Genomic DNA, 16,417 nt, shown 5'->3' with positions numbered 1-16,417 from the left:
TGATTTCTGATTGTTTATGTATTTCATTAACGTACACCCGTCGCATTGGAGCAAATCTGTAATGGCGAGTGTGTATTGATTTGTGACAATAAAATAAAATAAAATAAAAATATATGGAAATAGTAATTTGCTGAATTAGTCAATTTAGATTGCATTATAATTACGCAAGATGTGTACGAATATTAAAAATTGGTATGTATTATGGGAAACGACCAACAAATGAAATTATTGGTAATTCCAACGGTAATGACAAAGAAAGTTTACAAAATGGCGAATTATTAAATAAATATTTATAAAACAGCGACTTCGGTTAACACAGAGTCTGAATTTCAAAACAAAACACAAACCGTAATCGCATCAAAATAAATGTCCTCAATATATACATATATTGTGCGCGATGTCTTATCATTGAAACGCACCGTAAAAATGCAGCATGAAAAGTGCAGTAGCGGTAGCTCCGGAACCGGAAGGCTTCTCTGGGTCTAGGACGCACTGCACTTCCGGTCATTGTTGACAGTTACCGGCAACAACTGCCAGTAACGTAGTGGCTCAGTGCGGTTCAGACGCCGCCGTGAGACGGACGTGCTCTCCGTGACGCGACCGTTACGTTTGTTTACTGCGAGAAACGCACGTGAATACGTAACTTCAAATCGCGCCAAAAAACAATTCGAGCGGCTAATATCCATGCGAAAAAAAATCGCATATTCAATTTAATCGCAAAAAACTGGTTATCGTTCGCTTGTGCCCCACGTCGTAAAAAATTCGCGTCGAATTCGTAATTCGAATGTCATTCGGCCGGAAAAAAGTTTGAAGGCCTGCAATTTTCGCCCGACGCACGTTCATCTTTTCGGTGAAGTGTTTCCAGGTGTGAAAACGACTCGAGGATAAGGTTCGTTTAAAATTCGCAATTTATGTACATACATACATACCTGCATGTGATATTTGCAAAACTTGTTGCATGTAACGCGATCGTGGAACGCTTCAGTGCCACTTCAGACATTCACGTTTCAATATGCTCGCATGAATTTTATTTACAGAAACGTATTTATTCTGTTTGCAAAAATCACTTTCGCAAACAGTCGTATTGCGTGTTTGCACAATTTATTCAGTATTATCTGAATTTTATTCGATGCTATGAAAATTAATATGATTTTCTCGTATATACAAATGTAAACCATCAACAGTCCTATCATAAAGTGGATTTTCGAGGGCTTCCTAGAAAAAATCCTGTTGATAAATATCTTCATAAATAAACTTTCGCTTACCAATTGTGTGTTTCTAAATGATTGCAAATAAAATATTGCCTTCGTGTATGGAATTTGAATATTTATTATTCCCGGAACAATTTGCGCTATATAAATCATATTTCTATACAGCCCCAATGGTCATACATATATAATTAAATATTTGATAATTTGGATCCGATGAGAAACTCATCAAGCATCATATGTTTAAAGATTGCCATGGATATTTCGATATAACATATTATAATATTATATTTTTATTAAACAAATGTAAGATATGGTTTTTATAACTGCAGTATTATTTGTTATTATATTTGAAGAAATTGAATGACACGTCTATTATGCAATGATCAAAAGTGACGTTGACTTTTTGCATAAAACATTAAATAGATACATTTGTACTTGATTATAAGAAACTTGATATTTGTATGAACGTATTTTAATCTGCATTGAGAGATAGTTTATTTAAAATTACAAGATCTTATATTGCACTGTTTATGTGTGTAATATAATTACTATATTTATCGAATTTCCATTGACAATTAAGTTTCGTGTTTTGAATTTGAATACGGTACAAGTGTTAGATGAAATATAAGACATGTTTTGCTCCGTTGGTATGTTATCGTTGATATGTGTCATTAACCGAAAAGTTCACACACTCTTTTTACCACTGAGACATGTAGAAATTTTGATAATACTTTTCGAATATAAGCATATTTGTATATGTACGTATGTATGTATATAAAACTTAATATTACTTCAACGGAAGTTATGGGTACATTTGAATACGGCGAACGGCGAAATACATATACATACATATATAATACAAATTAGCGTTGGAGGACTTGTAAATTTTCCGGGTAAGAAGATAATTATATTTTATTTCTTTGTTGCGGAAAATATTGGCTTAAATTCAAATCTTTTAAAAGGATTCTTAAGAGAGAACGAAATCGAGAGGAAGAAATTAATCGTGGGATTACGCTGTAAAATATTCTCGTGGTAATTATGAAAATTTTCTTTATTTTTGTAAAATTTTACGCATTTCTGTTATACTTACATATAGTAGAATTTTGTTTATTATTTGACATTACATTTGACAGCAATAAATTAATTATCTATCAAAAGCAGAAACCTTAATAGCATTACTCATTTGGAATCGCTATGTATAAAAGAATATTTAAGAACGAAATACTATTGAATTCTGAAATTTAAGACTCCGAAGGGAAATCCAAAAAATTAACACATTTTTAAATGTACAATTTTTCTTTTTTTCTGAAGCAAAATTTGGTATTATATGATGATAACCAGTTGCAATTTTTTCTTTCAATTTCAATAAATCTCATGTTAATTTAAATAATATTTTTAGAATCAGTCATCATCAATCCAAAAATAGGTGTCTCTATTCTTAAAATTATTTTCTACTATGGTTACTCATCGTATCGTTTTTTTTCATTCTATAACCTACATATGTATGTACATATGTTTCGTTTTTGACAGGGCTATGGAGTCGGAATCGGAGTCGTAAATAATCATCCGACTCTGACTCCTTTTTATTATTTTCTTTAATAGTATTACGGTACGTATCAACTAGAGTATTTATTTATTAATTTGTACAGGTAAAAACCCATTTCAGTAAAATATATAATATAAAAAATAACAATAAAATAAAGTAATGGAAACAATAATATGCGGTTTATCACATGACATTCTTATCTGACAAAAAACATAGAAATGAAAAAATAGTAAAATCATAATATTAAGGAAAGACAATATTTTAAATGGATCTAATAAACCGACCAAAAGTAACACTAAATATGTCGATGTCCTTCTGATCAGCTAAATTTTATTGAAAAAAATCCATTAATACATGGAAATTTAACAATTTCTTTATGAAAATCATAAATTTAAATTACATCTACATATATATACATATCTAAAAATTAATGTCTGTCTGTCTGTGTCTCGAATAGGCTCCTAACCACTAAACCGATTACGATGGAACTTTCAGGATTTGTTGTATGCATGACCGGAAAAATTACCGTGAAAAAAATCACCCAAAAACGGAAACGGAAACGGGACAAACGGGAGTGAGTGTCAATGCAACGCAATAATTTCAAATGTTTTCGTATCGCGACCTGCGTTGTTAGGTAAAATAAACAAACAATTGAATTATTTCAAATATGTTCGCTGTCTTCGTTTTACCGACAAATGGGAACGGGAACGGGAATTGCATGCGTTATTGTGGCATTGCAACGCATGCCGGGTTCAGCTAGTTATGAATGAAATCGTTGAATTGCATATATTTTGATGTGTTGTGACTTTTTTTTAATAAATTTGTTTGATGAATTTATGTATGTATGTACTTACTTTTTATTTATACCTATTTCATTACAAATAATTCAATAAATTGGGTTACAATAAAATTTTCCAATTCCTTTAATTTTGTATATTTTGAAAATCTTTATTATTTTTATTACTAATAATTTTACACGTTGACGAGGAAAGTCGACCTACCTAAAATCGTTCAATTTGGGGTCGGAGTCGGAGTTGAATCATAAAGTTGGAGTTGGAGTCGGTAAATTTTGAACCGACTCCATAGCCCTGGTTTTTATTGAGCTATGAAGTCATGAAAAGACAAATTCAAATGACATAGTACACACGGTATATGCAATTTAATAGATATTTTGGTTACTGCTTTGTTATAAAGATTGAAAACTTATTGTCTTACTTCTACCTGATATAAACTAAAGTCTAATATACAATAGACAGTGGCCGAAAAGTTAGGAATAAATTGAAAAGTTCTATTTTCGAAAATGTTATTTTTCTGTCTTAAAACTTTCAAAATCTCAAAAAGTTGGCAAGCGTATGCGCTTGCACTTGCACTTAATATATTCAAGACTATTACGAAGTGATAAAGACGTCAACGCGTTCTAAATGCGGGTTAAGTTCTAGACAACGCAATAATGTCGCAATTTCACCTTAACACTACTATTACGATAGTCTGTCTCAAGGTCTCCGAAATCACCTTTTTTCATTTTCATATCGAAATGATAAATGCCTGGATATTCCCGTGAAATATAACTCAGTCTCCTTTTACAGACCACTTTCATTTTATCGCGTGCCTCCGGTTTTATTTTCGCGCACGACTTTTTCACAATAATATGTATGTACATATAAGCATACGAGTTTCGTACACTCATTGTCCTTTTTCGGAAAGTCGTTCGCTGAGGAATTTCCCGCGAAAGCCTTCCATACTCATCGCCGGGTGTATTTTTTCCGTCAAACTAAATAAATAGTCTTTTTGTGTTAAGAGCGAGTATTGCGTCACGGAAGAATACATACATAACTATGCGATTATTCACCTAACCGCTTGTTACTTTTCCGAGTAAAAGATGATCTGTTCACAATGAAGAAAAAAAACGAATAGCATTTAATTACCACTAAACAAACTTTAATCGTTCAATCGTGAAGTATTGAAAATTTGTATACGATTGAATAGAATCAAATCAAAAACATATAAAGCATTATTATCGGTTTCAAATTGAGCACTTTGAATACAATGTGGGTCCAAATTAACAATACAAACAAAGTATTTCAATAGGAACGTTTATTTTCCCCCGTGAAAAGCGTCGTGTTTTGACCCGCATAGTCGTTTAATAATAGTCGTAAAATTCACCTATTGTCTTTGGAAACGATTACAAGTATACATGTATAAGATTATATTTTAAATATTTACTAAATAACTTTTATTTAGTTTTATTATTTGTTCCTCGAATATGTATATGCAGCCGCATCATAGCTCACTGATTAAGTTTGATCACCTGGGTTCAAATGCCGATCAAAATCGAAAAATTGATTTGATTTTGTTGATGATTACAATTTGGTAGCCTATTAAAAGTTTGCCTGATTTATATAACAATAATTGTTGAGACAATCCCATACAAAATTCGCATAACTATCAAAATAATATTCCAATCTTCCCGCTCCAATCAATGGACAACGGAAACTAAGGAAACTATTGAAGATAAAAATCCTTTCCCAAAACAATACAGCTTCACTATAAGGTAAATGGTGATGTCCTTTATATTAGATATGCATTAAAAATTTAAAAATATAAGAAAAACACCCCTTTCGGTCGACTTAAAAATAAAAATAAAAATATTTCAACTAATGATTAGCATTTCATTAACTGATTCAAAGTTTCAAGGGTGTTCAAATTATCTACAAAATATAAAGACACCATATGTAATTTTTTTACAACAATGAGAGCGTGAAATGTGATCGATATTGAATACAAATCAGTCAAAATCTCAAGGTTGAATTTCGCCTCTATTGCAAAAATCATCTCTTGATATTTCGTATGCGAATAATTTAAACCAGTCATTTATATATCGGAATCATTGCATTTATATTTTTAATAAATAAAAGAAATTCGTTACAACGGCGATACATCGTAATAACAAGCATACGAGAGGGTTGTATTATGTCGGGCGATTTTTTGTGTACGAATCCGTTGAAGATCGTTGGTTTTACGACCCCTGGCACCTTTGGGGGTTGGTTTATATTCCGCGGAGGTACTAAGCCGTAAAATATATAAGTATACAAAAAGAAAATACGTGGGAGGTGTCAAAATCCCACTAAATTTTAACACTATTACAAGCTTTTTATTGCTAATATTTAACATCGCACCGTTTTATTACAATGCTAACGTATAACCTCCGCGCTTTACGATCAGCCTGTATTATTTGTATTATATACATATGTAGGTACATTAAATATCTATATAACTTTTAAGACGGTAACTTATTGTTAGAAGAAAGTTGAGAAATATATGCATAAATATTCAGCGCTTATAAGTTTTCATATGTAATTAAAACAAATAAGCGACAAAACTCGCAGTCATTTGTATACTTTGTAAATTATAGTTGATATTAAATTCTTTATATACTTACCTGTGTATGTAAGATAAGGTTTCAATCTGAATATGAAACATTTTATAAACATAAAGCTTTTGTATGTATATTGTTCGTGCTGAGCGTCAAAATATCGTGTTTCCGTTTAATGATTCAAAAAGGCTTTCATTTAAAGAACGAAGATGAAGAAGTTGTTTATTATTTATTTATATCGCATCAAAGATCACGGCTTCCCGTTAAAGATTTTATGTCAGTATTAAATTTAAACAGTCATTTTCATATTTTATTATTAATACCTAAAGATGAATATTATTAACTAGTACATAGATACGCATAATATAATACATTTGTAATAAATTACAAATCAGCCGAATAAATTACAAATCTTAACTGTTTCTCAGTGAAAATAGCAAAATATATTACCAGAGCGGAGACTAATCAAACTTTAATAAGTTACGCTCACTAAATTAGAATATGACGATAATTTTGTTAGTTCGCTCTCGTTTAAAAAAATAGTATTATTTAGCAAAAGTGAGTATTGGAATCAAAAGTCAGATGTTTTTTTTTATTTTGATTGCGATTTTTTTTTTGGTTTTAAATACCAATAATAAAATATCCAGTGATTTTTAAAATTCAAAAATATACTTTTTTCCGTGATACTACATATGTACATATGTGTCAATTGAGCCAGTTTCATATTTAACTACGTTTACAATGTTTAGTTTTTTTTATTTAATTATTTTTTACCTAAACATACTAATTCGAGCGGTATATGATTTTAAATTACATTATGAGATGTTCTAGGCTAATCCTTCAATCACAATCAATAGAAAAAACATTTGACCATTGATTTCAGTACGCTCTTTTGGCACAACTATATTAGATTTTGAGTTAAAGACTGCAAAAGCCAAAAAGCGCACTTTTTAAATGTTCATATCTCATAAACAAGAGCAAACCAATAAAAATCATTATCATATTCAAATCATGTGGGACAAACTTCGTAAAGATTGATCAGTATTCGCTCCCGTAACTAAAAAACACATTTTTTGTTGCTCATTGTAACTTGTTTAACAACAGATAAGGTAATAAGATAAAAAAAAATAAAATAAAACCAGTCAGGTGATCCTATTTGTACATACATCGATTTATTCATTGTTAGTAAATATAACATGAAATCTATTTTATTTAAATATTTTTTTAATATAATGTAATTTATTTTGTAGTATATGAATGTATGTGTATTTTTCTTTTATATTTCATTTTAATTTTTTTTTTCTTTTTCTTTCTCTATTTCCAACATGTAAAATGGTCAATTTTTTCTTGACCGTAAAATAAAATAAATAAATAAATACATATATGTCACTGTTTTAAAAGAATATTTTATATTTACTAAATAATGTTCACGATATAATCACATCCTTTTTTTAACAATGGACTTTATGATATTTTGTAAATATGCATATGTATGGACAAGTATTTGTAAATATAATTTGTAACGATAGTTCTACGAACTAACGAACTATGTACGTTCAGTAAAAGATTTTTTCTTTCATGAAAAGAGCCTCTTATAACGTCTGTGTTAGCGACTAACTAAAACAAGCATTATATTATACATAGAATACTATATTATGTACATTAAATATTATATTCAATATAATATTATATTAAAAATATAATGTTTTAAAAGGCATTTGACCTTGCGAGAGACTTGTCTGTCGATAAATTTCTATGTGAATGCCCACTTTATGAATATACCTATTTATGAACGAGCAGATTAAAGGTAGTAAAACTCAATGGAATAAACCTATTGACTCTTCAGTTTCCATTCGCGTTTGACAGGCAGTTCATCCATATTGCATAAATTAATACAATTTGAAAGAGTTTTGAATTGAAAACCGTTCCCGAATAATAATTTAAGCGTTCCATTTGATGTTCGCGACCTTTTCACGCTTGAAATATGACAAAATGTTAAAACGAGCGACGTCAAAAGCGCCAATCAATTAACCGTGTCGCCACGAGTTTTCCGGTCATAACAAACAAGTCCAACGATGCCAAATTATCTTTGCCCGAGGTGTTGAATATTCATCGCCGATATGCAAAAGTGGTCTGCGAGATCCATTTTTGAGGCGCCATTGTGTTATTATCGACTTTTTAGCGAGTGTTCTCCGACCATTGCGTTGGTCTATTGATGCCGTTAAACATTCATGGGTTATAAAATAATATTATCACGAAGTAGAGAAGGGGGAGGAGGTGAATAAACGATGGTATTTTCCGGAGCAAGGTGAAAAGTAGACTAGCATCCCATCGACCACACTCCCAATGGAAACGAACATTACGAAAGACAATTTGGTAAATTTATTCCGATTTGAATTTCAAGTTATTGCCGCTTCTTCCTATGAATTTTCCATCTTTTATGATAATTATAAAAATCGATTTGTGCTTCTGTAACCTTGAAATAAACAATTTGCATTACACTCAGATTAAACATAATCGGTTTATGTATGCATTTATTTATCTATTCATATTTTATGTACGTATAAACAACGCAATAGTTTCTTTGTATTCACGCAAATGTATCACATATGATTTGCATTACATTTGAATAAAAATTTTCCGACTGATAATGGTGGCATTGAATAGCGTGACATAACTTATATAAAACAAATTAAATACCAGTGCTTACTGACTAATTCATTTAAAAATAAAATGTCATTAATCAGATAGTACCAACCTTGACATTACCATATGAAAAAGTTAACCATTTAAAAATATATGCTTATTATTTTCAATTCAAACATCTAGCAGTTGATTAGAATCATTCTACTTCGAAATATACGTATATGAAATTTTCCCTTGTGAAAGCCATTTTCTATTCTTAGCTTTGCAACAATTTCGATAAGAATTTGAATTGTTACTTTTTTTAGTATTTTTATGCCACAGTCGACCCAAATTATGAATAAAGTAGATCAAAGCGTGATTAAGCCACTACTAAGTATACATATCTACTCTAAATATTGGTTATGAGTTTACTACTGCATTATTTATCATTATTTTGAAATTGACCTTTCGAATAATCACTCCATGCGATACGAGCTGACCTTTGAGGTCTCGTTACAATCGAGACACGCGTGATTTATACAAAATACTCACAGAAAATTATTATATTTTGAACTTGTGCATATTTATGACCGTTTTGTAATATAAATGCTTAAGCAACAGATGCATCAAAAGACACATTATAAATTATCGACCGATAGTTTGGAAAAACCCATGTTTTTGTATATAATTGTTATACATGCTATAATATTCAACCTTTATGTTAGCTCTAGACACGACACAAAATAAATACGAAACTGTTTTTCACTCAGTAATAATACTTATATCATTGAAGAGAAGAATAATGATGCTCTGTACAAATAATGTTTCTTATGGTCTTATGATTTACAGTCAATATAAATTATTATGCGAATTAGTCATGCGAAAATGTATGAAATTTAGAATTTCACAATACATTTCAGGTTTATTTTAATATCAATTAACCAGGGATCATCGTTTATTTTATACATTATTTTTCTTGTTAATGTTTATAGTATTATATTATTTTAATGTCAGTGTATATGTAAATAATAATTGTATGAAGTCTAGTAAATAAACGTAATAAATGAAAATGTTGCTAATTCTCTTGATGTTCACAAAGTAAATGTACAATACAATATTGACAACGGTGAAATATGTATATGGATCTTTGTAAAAAGCAAATCTGGTATTTTTAGTTTAACGAGAAATCCTCATTAGTGGAAAAATATTGTTCTCCTATTATGTAAGTTTTTAGCTCTGACATTAAAGTGAGATAGATATATGTACATGCCTTCGTTATAAACACAAACAATTAGAAAATAAACTGTCACTTCCGGTTGGCGAATGGTTACCAATTTTATACATAACTTGGTATTAAGCTGAAACTTCTAGATATCAAATTTCAGTTCAATAAACCAAAAGGTTTCTGAGAAACACATAAAATACCTCGATTCTCTAGAGTACAAGTACTACTTCCGGTTCAGGTAAAAATATTCAAAAAATATTAGGTTATAAAATTTATAATTTCTATTACATGTAAAAAAATTTCAGTCCGATTTAGTTAGCGGTTTGGGAGATAATTGAATTCAAAAACTTAAAACAAAGAGGACACCTATAACGGGAGGTTCCATTTTCGGTCAACTTAAAAATGTATGTCATATCGATAAGAATTTCAGTTACCAATACTAAGTTTCAGTTCGATAGGACTAACGGTGTTCAAAAAATCCCCAAAATACACAGACACACACTCATTTTTTCTAGATCATGAAAACGTGATCAGGAATCAGTCAAAATCTCGAGTTCGAATTTTCGCATGATCATAAAACTTCATCTATTGTTACTATGTACATAGATAAAGTAAAAAATGTGTAAAATATCATTGATAATCACTAGACCAGTAAACATTTTTACTAGATTTCCAATGAACATACTTATGCATACATCAAATAATTCTGAATGAATTCAATATATCAAAATTTTAAAACGATATTGTGTACTTGTCTCATTCTAGTGTTAAAATGACGCGTCGTAAACAGTCAATCATTCATATACGCGAACACCTTGATTGCTGATCTTCAGTCCATCAATCACGAAGGCTTGAATAGTCGTTAAGTCAGAGTCGACGAAGAGTCGCTGCGATGTTTTGTATACATTTGTATTCGGATTTAGCTTTATAACATTTGTTATGTGGACGGAGAGAGGCAACCGTGTCAGTGGGAGACAGGCAATAGTGTGAGAAGGGACCTAGCCCTTTGGTCCTCCCACGCAGGTCACTAGCACTCTCGGATGCGTAGTTAGAAAGACCTTCGATAAGTGCCTTCGAGCAACCTAATGAGTTGATCTTCGAAAGTAAAACAATTCCCGTAGGCTGACCACTCCGTTTGCGGAAGTATCGATAACGCAATACGTGAACGTGGTCTACATATTATGATAAAAATATTTGGAAGATAAAACATCGTTCGGCAAAGGAAGCCGAAGGCATACAAGTTTTATTGCAATTCGTTTATTTTCAAAAATTATATTATACTAACTGAACCCGACATGCGTTGCAATGCCAGAATAAGGCATGCAATTCCCTTTCCCGTTCCCGTTTCAAGTGATGGTTGGAGGTCTACTAACGTCTCTTCAACGCCGTGTCGTCATAAACCAACTGGTAACGTGGTTACCAACGAACACATTTCCTTGACTACACAATGGCACTTCAAACTTTTGCGTCGGACAAAATCGTAATTACAAACATTAAGAGATTTTTTCTCGTTTTTTTCACAGTAAGCTTCCCGGACATGCATACAACAAATCCTGAAAGTTCCATCGTAAGACAAACAGACAAATAGACATTCAATTTAATATATCAGTAATAAAATATTTAGGAGTAACGTTCGGTTAAAGAATGAGATGGGCACCTCACATTGAGGGAGCGAAATGCAAGGCGATGCGGGGTATATCCTCAATATACCCAATATTTAATCGTCATAGTTCTTTATCAACTCAAAATAAATTAAAATTATATCGCGCGCTCATATTACCATTATTAACCTATGCTTCACCTGTATGGAATAACGCCTCGAATACTAACCTTTCCAAGCTCCAAATAATACAACATAAATTCCTAAAAGTAATTTATAATACACCCATATATACTAACTTGAAAAAACTGCATGCCACAAATAATATTCCGTTTATTACAGACATTACTAATAAACTCACTTGTGAAGAGTCTCGGTGATTACAACAAAATGTCTGTACCCTTCATGTATAAACACAGATTACCTAAACACAATCTGCTTTAGGTCATCGACTTCAGAGAGTCTTTAATTAATATTATTATTATTAATATTATTATTAATTAATAGTATTTGATGTATTATGAGCATTTATAAGAATTGTAAATAGGTTTTTGAGCTCTTTTTCCTATGAATGAGTCCATCGTGCCAAACGTGCTGATTTGAAGGGTTTCAAAACTTCCAAAATTTCAGCTATTGTTACAGGGCACTTTTACGAAATGTCACGAAATTTAAAAAAAAAAGTCTACTAGCGTTTTCTTTTACTGGAATGTAAAAATAAAAATGGCTCCAGCATATTATAAACTATTCCACCTACTTTTACAGTATAATATAAGTAAATGTTCTTTTCCCTGCACGTTTCTAACTTATTTTTACAAATTGGCATAATTTTTAGTGGGCGATTTGAAATATTGCCACGAATTTTCTCAATTTCAATCCCGAGTTTTTCGGGCTTACATGTACTAATCCAGGGATTCATAGGTATCGAAAAACGTCTGGGTCCCGGGATTGGATTCCCTAATTACAAGTATGTCTGCGATGGCAGGTCAGATAGGTTATCTTTATTAGCTGTAATATATGTATGATTTCATTGAATTCAATCATACATATATTACAGCTTCTTAAGCCGCTTTTACACACATACATATATTCAATCATAATTTTATTCTGTGTGCGATTATAGGTTTTTATTTACACTTGTGCATACCACGTTGGAAGTTTGGTAGTTTAACCCCCTAAAAGAGTATTTTCAAAGTTGTGATCTATTTAAATAAATTTTTGAGCTTGAAAATGGCATCAAAATCATCATTTTATTTAAAATTGATAATTATTCAAACATTCTCGAGTCACTCATTTAATATAATATGATAATATAGGTACAAAGGAGCTATCTAAATACATATGTAATATAAAGGCATGTTGAATCAGACGGCTCGCGCTGTGTTGTATTAAAAGATTTATGTATTTGACTTTCTTTGATCTATATTTTTCAATTGAACTTTTATGTTACAATACCTTCCGAGGTTCTATTTCATGTATTATATAATATTTATCTTAATTTTTAAACAAATTACGTTTTAAATTAAAAATTTTAATCAAATTTTTCCTGTGCATTTTTACATTACAAAAGAAAGATCCCACTGATTTTATGATAAATATTTTATATAAAAACGATTTAAGTATTTGTGGAAATATGTTTTATATAAAAATGTAAGCTAAGAATATATTTCAATTGTTTAATCTTAATACTAAACAATATTCAATTGTTTAATAATAGGTGAGTAATATTTAATAAGCTATGGATATCATATGTACATATATTGTGAAAACGCTGAAAATCTGTTACATTTTCAGAAATTATTAAATAAAATTTTTTAATAAAACGTCATCGAAAAAACTAGAGACTGAAAAATTAACATTCAACTAATCCCAGGATTATAAACTTCATACATTTCATCCCTTGTTACAGAGCTTAGTTATAGAAAAATGGTCATATTATATGCATATTTTTTAATTAAAAAATACCTTTCTTTTGTATGTAATTGTTTTTATACTTGAATGATTTCTCAATTGAGTGTTGAATCAATCATCACTTTTAGTCGTATGATTTTTGAGTATAACCAGCTTTATATTGTTCGTAAAATTTAATATGAATGCTCTTAATTCAATTCAATTCAACCATACTAAATACGTATATTTCATATTGTATATTCATAACATTGCTCTTATTTTAATGTAAATGCTGAAGTATAGAAAAGAATCGATTCAAAAACGTTTTAAATGTACATAGTACGATTGTAACATATGTTGTGTTTCACTTAGCAAAATTTAGCTTAATTAAATTAATTACTAAAGTGAACTGTTGTTCGATACGGATAGGCACACACGCGATAAACTGATATAGGCTAAAAATTTCTTATTTTAGTTGTCGCTCGGCAACAAAGGACACTCACGAAAACTCTTCAAAGGACCATGGAGCACATTTTTTCGTCGTTCTCATGTCTCAGAGCACAATGCGTGCCGTTGTCACGCGCGTGCCTCAACAATACGACGACGTCACCCCATTATTACACGTCGAAAAAATAAAACGAAATAAATAATAAATACAAAAATATGGTGGGAGGGGAGAGGTGGAAATGAAAATGCCTAGGTCTAGAATTTGTCCATTTTTCGAGTATTTCAGCTCAAAAGCGATCGGGGTTGAGGGGTCGACGCGCAACCGTCATATTTCAATGACAAACCGTGGAAGACATTATATTTTCCGGGCACGGCGTATATTAGCGTCTTAAAACTCGGTTATAAATGGTCCGAAGGCTGTATATCTCGCAGGAAAAGCGCGACGTGTTCTTTATAAAGGAATTGTATCGAAAAATTTCCCGGGGAAAATTGGACGTGCGTTCCGGTCCGACACGCGTTTTCCATTACTCGGAAATTGATCAGTCGGATTGGAATTATAAGTTTCGATCGTCCATTATTATATTTTTGTTCCTTTATATTAACATCTTATAATAGCTTTTATAACTTTGTGTCATTTTGAAATTATTTACAATCAATACTATACATAAATCACACATTCCATTGAGTTCCATGTAATTCTTTTTAGCGCAATAGTTGAGTAGTTTTTATTTATCTCATTTATCTATCAGATCCCTCCGTAATCCTTCATTATTTCACATAAATCTCTTTTCGCCTAACTATTCTTGTTATTCCTTTATATATACATCGTGCTCTTCTCTTAATATTCCCTCTCATATTTATCAATTTTTTGTTACTTTTATTGCTTTAAATTTTTATTATTTGGTCATTATTCTTAGTATCACATATGTATAACATATACATATGTATATCCTAAAACTACCACCATTCAATTACTACCACCGTTTTTATTTTATTTCATTGTAATTTATTTTTAGAAACTTTTTCGTTATCGATGTTATGCTATTTATTATTTATTATTATTTTAAAAACGGAAACAAACAGCATTACACTATAATATAATATATATGTGATATTGACACCAAAGATTTTTCTAAAACCTAAAAAAAAACAAAGAAGAAAAGCATTGCTTAATGGTAGACATGGAATAAACATATGTACTTTTTAAAGCATGAAACGGACCAACAAAAAGGATCAATATGGGGGAATATTGTTAATAGAAGAGCAAGATCTACACATATAAAAAGGAATAACAAGAATAGTTGGTGGAACAGGGATTAATGTGAAATAATGAAGGATTACTGCTTGGACATTGGAATAGGATCTTACTTAAAAAATAAGGACAGTTAATTATATAATTCAAAAACTAGATTGTAAGGAAACAAAACGATCATTGTGAATAAATCTGGAACTACATATGTACATTAGGAATGGAATTTTTTATTATTAACATTACGCGATAGAAAGGATTACAAACAATACTAGCAAACTCCAGATGACTTCTTACAAATTAATTGAAAAGAAAAGCAAAAGTACTGTGGGATTTAAATGGCTGGAATAGTCCAAAAATGAAACCAAAGTCCAAATTTGGATAAATTCAATTATGATTTTATTAATTACTATTTGCATATTATCTTATGTCTTAACTTTAATATGTAATTACAATGTATCAAATCCTTTCCAAAACTATTTGTTGAAATGCTGAAGAGTAAAACACTACTAAAAATAGTGAGAAATAAATATTACAATTGGAAATACAATATTAAGTTAGCTGAAGTACAATCATGATTTGATTTTGATTTTGAAAAAATTCTTTATTACTCACAATACATCATACGTATCTAGAACTATTATAATAGTATCTGATCTAGTGATCATTTTCTATATTAACAATTTCTTGTTGTTGTTATAATTTACGGTAATATCATATTTCAATGTTAGAGTACAACATAGTAGGGAAAAAAGCTCAAAATCTCAAAAATCTCAAAAAAAGCTCAAAAAGCCCTTATTGACAATTCTTATAAAAATTCATTATATGTATATTATATACGTTTTATTTAAACTATTGACTCTTAAAATCGACGATCTAAAGCAGATTGTGTCGCACAATCATGAAGAATAGTAATTTTCATATTCAATCCATCTGATTTATTTCAATATTTAAAAAGTTGTTGACGTGTTAAAGACTTGTTGACGTGGATACAATAAACATATACATACAAACACATTTATGAGAGAAATGTTTATAAGGAAATAATATAACTAATAGTTTTCACAGTGAGTACACATTTAATAAATGGGTGTAGGTCATTCGGCAGATTTTGTATTTACGATTACATAAAATGGGAGTTGTATATTTGGAATAACAAACACCCTTTTCGTTTAATACTCACTATTTATTTATTCTACTCGACGGGATTTTCCGGTTCGTTTCCATCTTAGCAAGACGCAAAAAATATCATTA

At 30.4% G+C, this 16,417-nt stretch overlaps 1 protein-coding gene across 1 annotated transcript in view; it reads left to right on the top strand.

Moving 5' to 3' along the window:
• Nucleotides 1-551: 551 nt before the first annotated feature.
• The window catches only part of LOC143911804 (CD151 antigen-like), a 203,689-nt gene continuing 187,823 nt past the window's right edge, over nt 552-16,417 (top strand). The window contains exon 1 of the mRNA XM_077430853.1: nt 552-889. The gene's annotated coding sequence lies outside the window, so the exon portion shown is untranslated. The remainder of the gene's footprint in view (nt 890-16,417) is intronic.

The sequence above is a fragment of the Arctopsyche grandis genome, chromosome 5 (assembly GCF_051622035.1).
Source record: "Arctopsyche grandis isolate Sample6627 chromosome 5, ASM5162203v2, whole genome shotgun sequence".
Classification (NCBI taxonomy): Eukaryota; Metazoa; Arthropoda; class Insecta; order Trichoptera; family Hydropsychidae; genus Arctopsyche; species Arctopsyche grandis.
The sequence above is the reverse complement of the archived record's forward strand: the minus strand, read 5'-3'. Positions and strand labels throughout refer to the sequence as shown.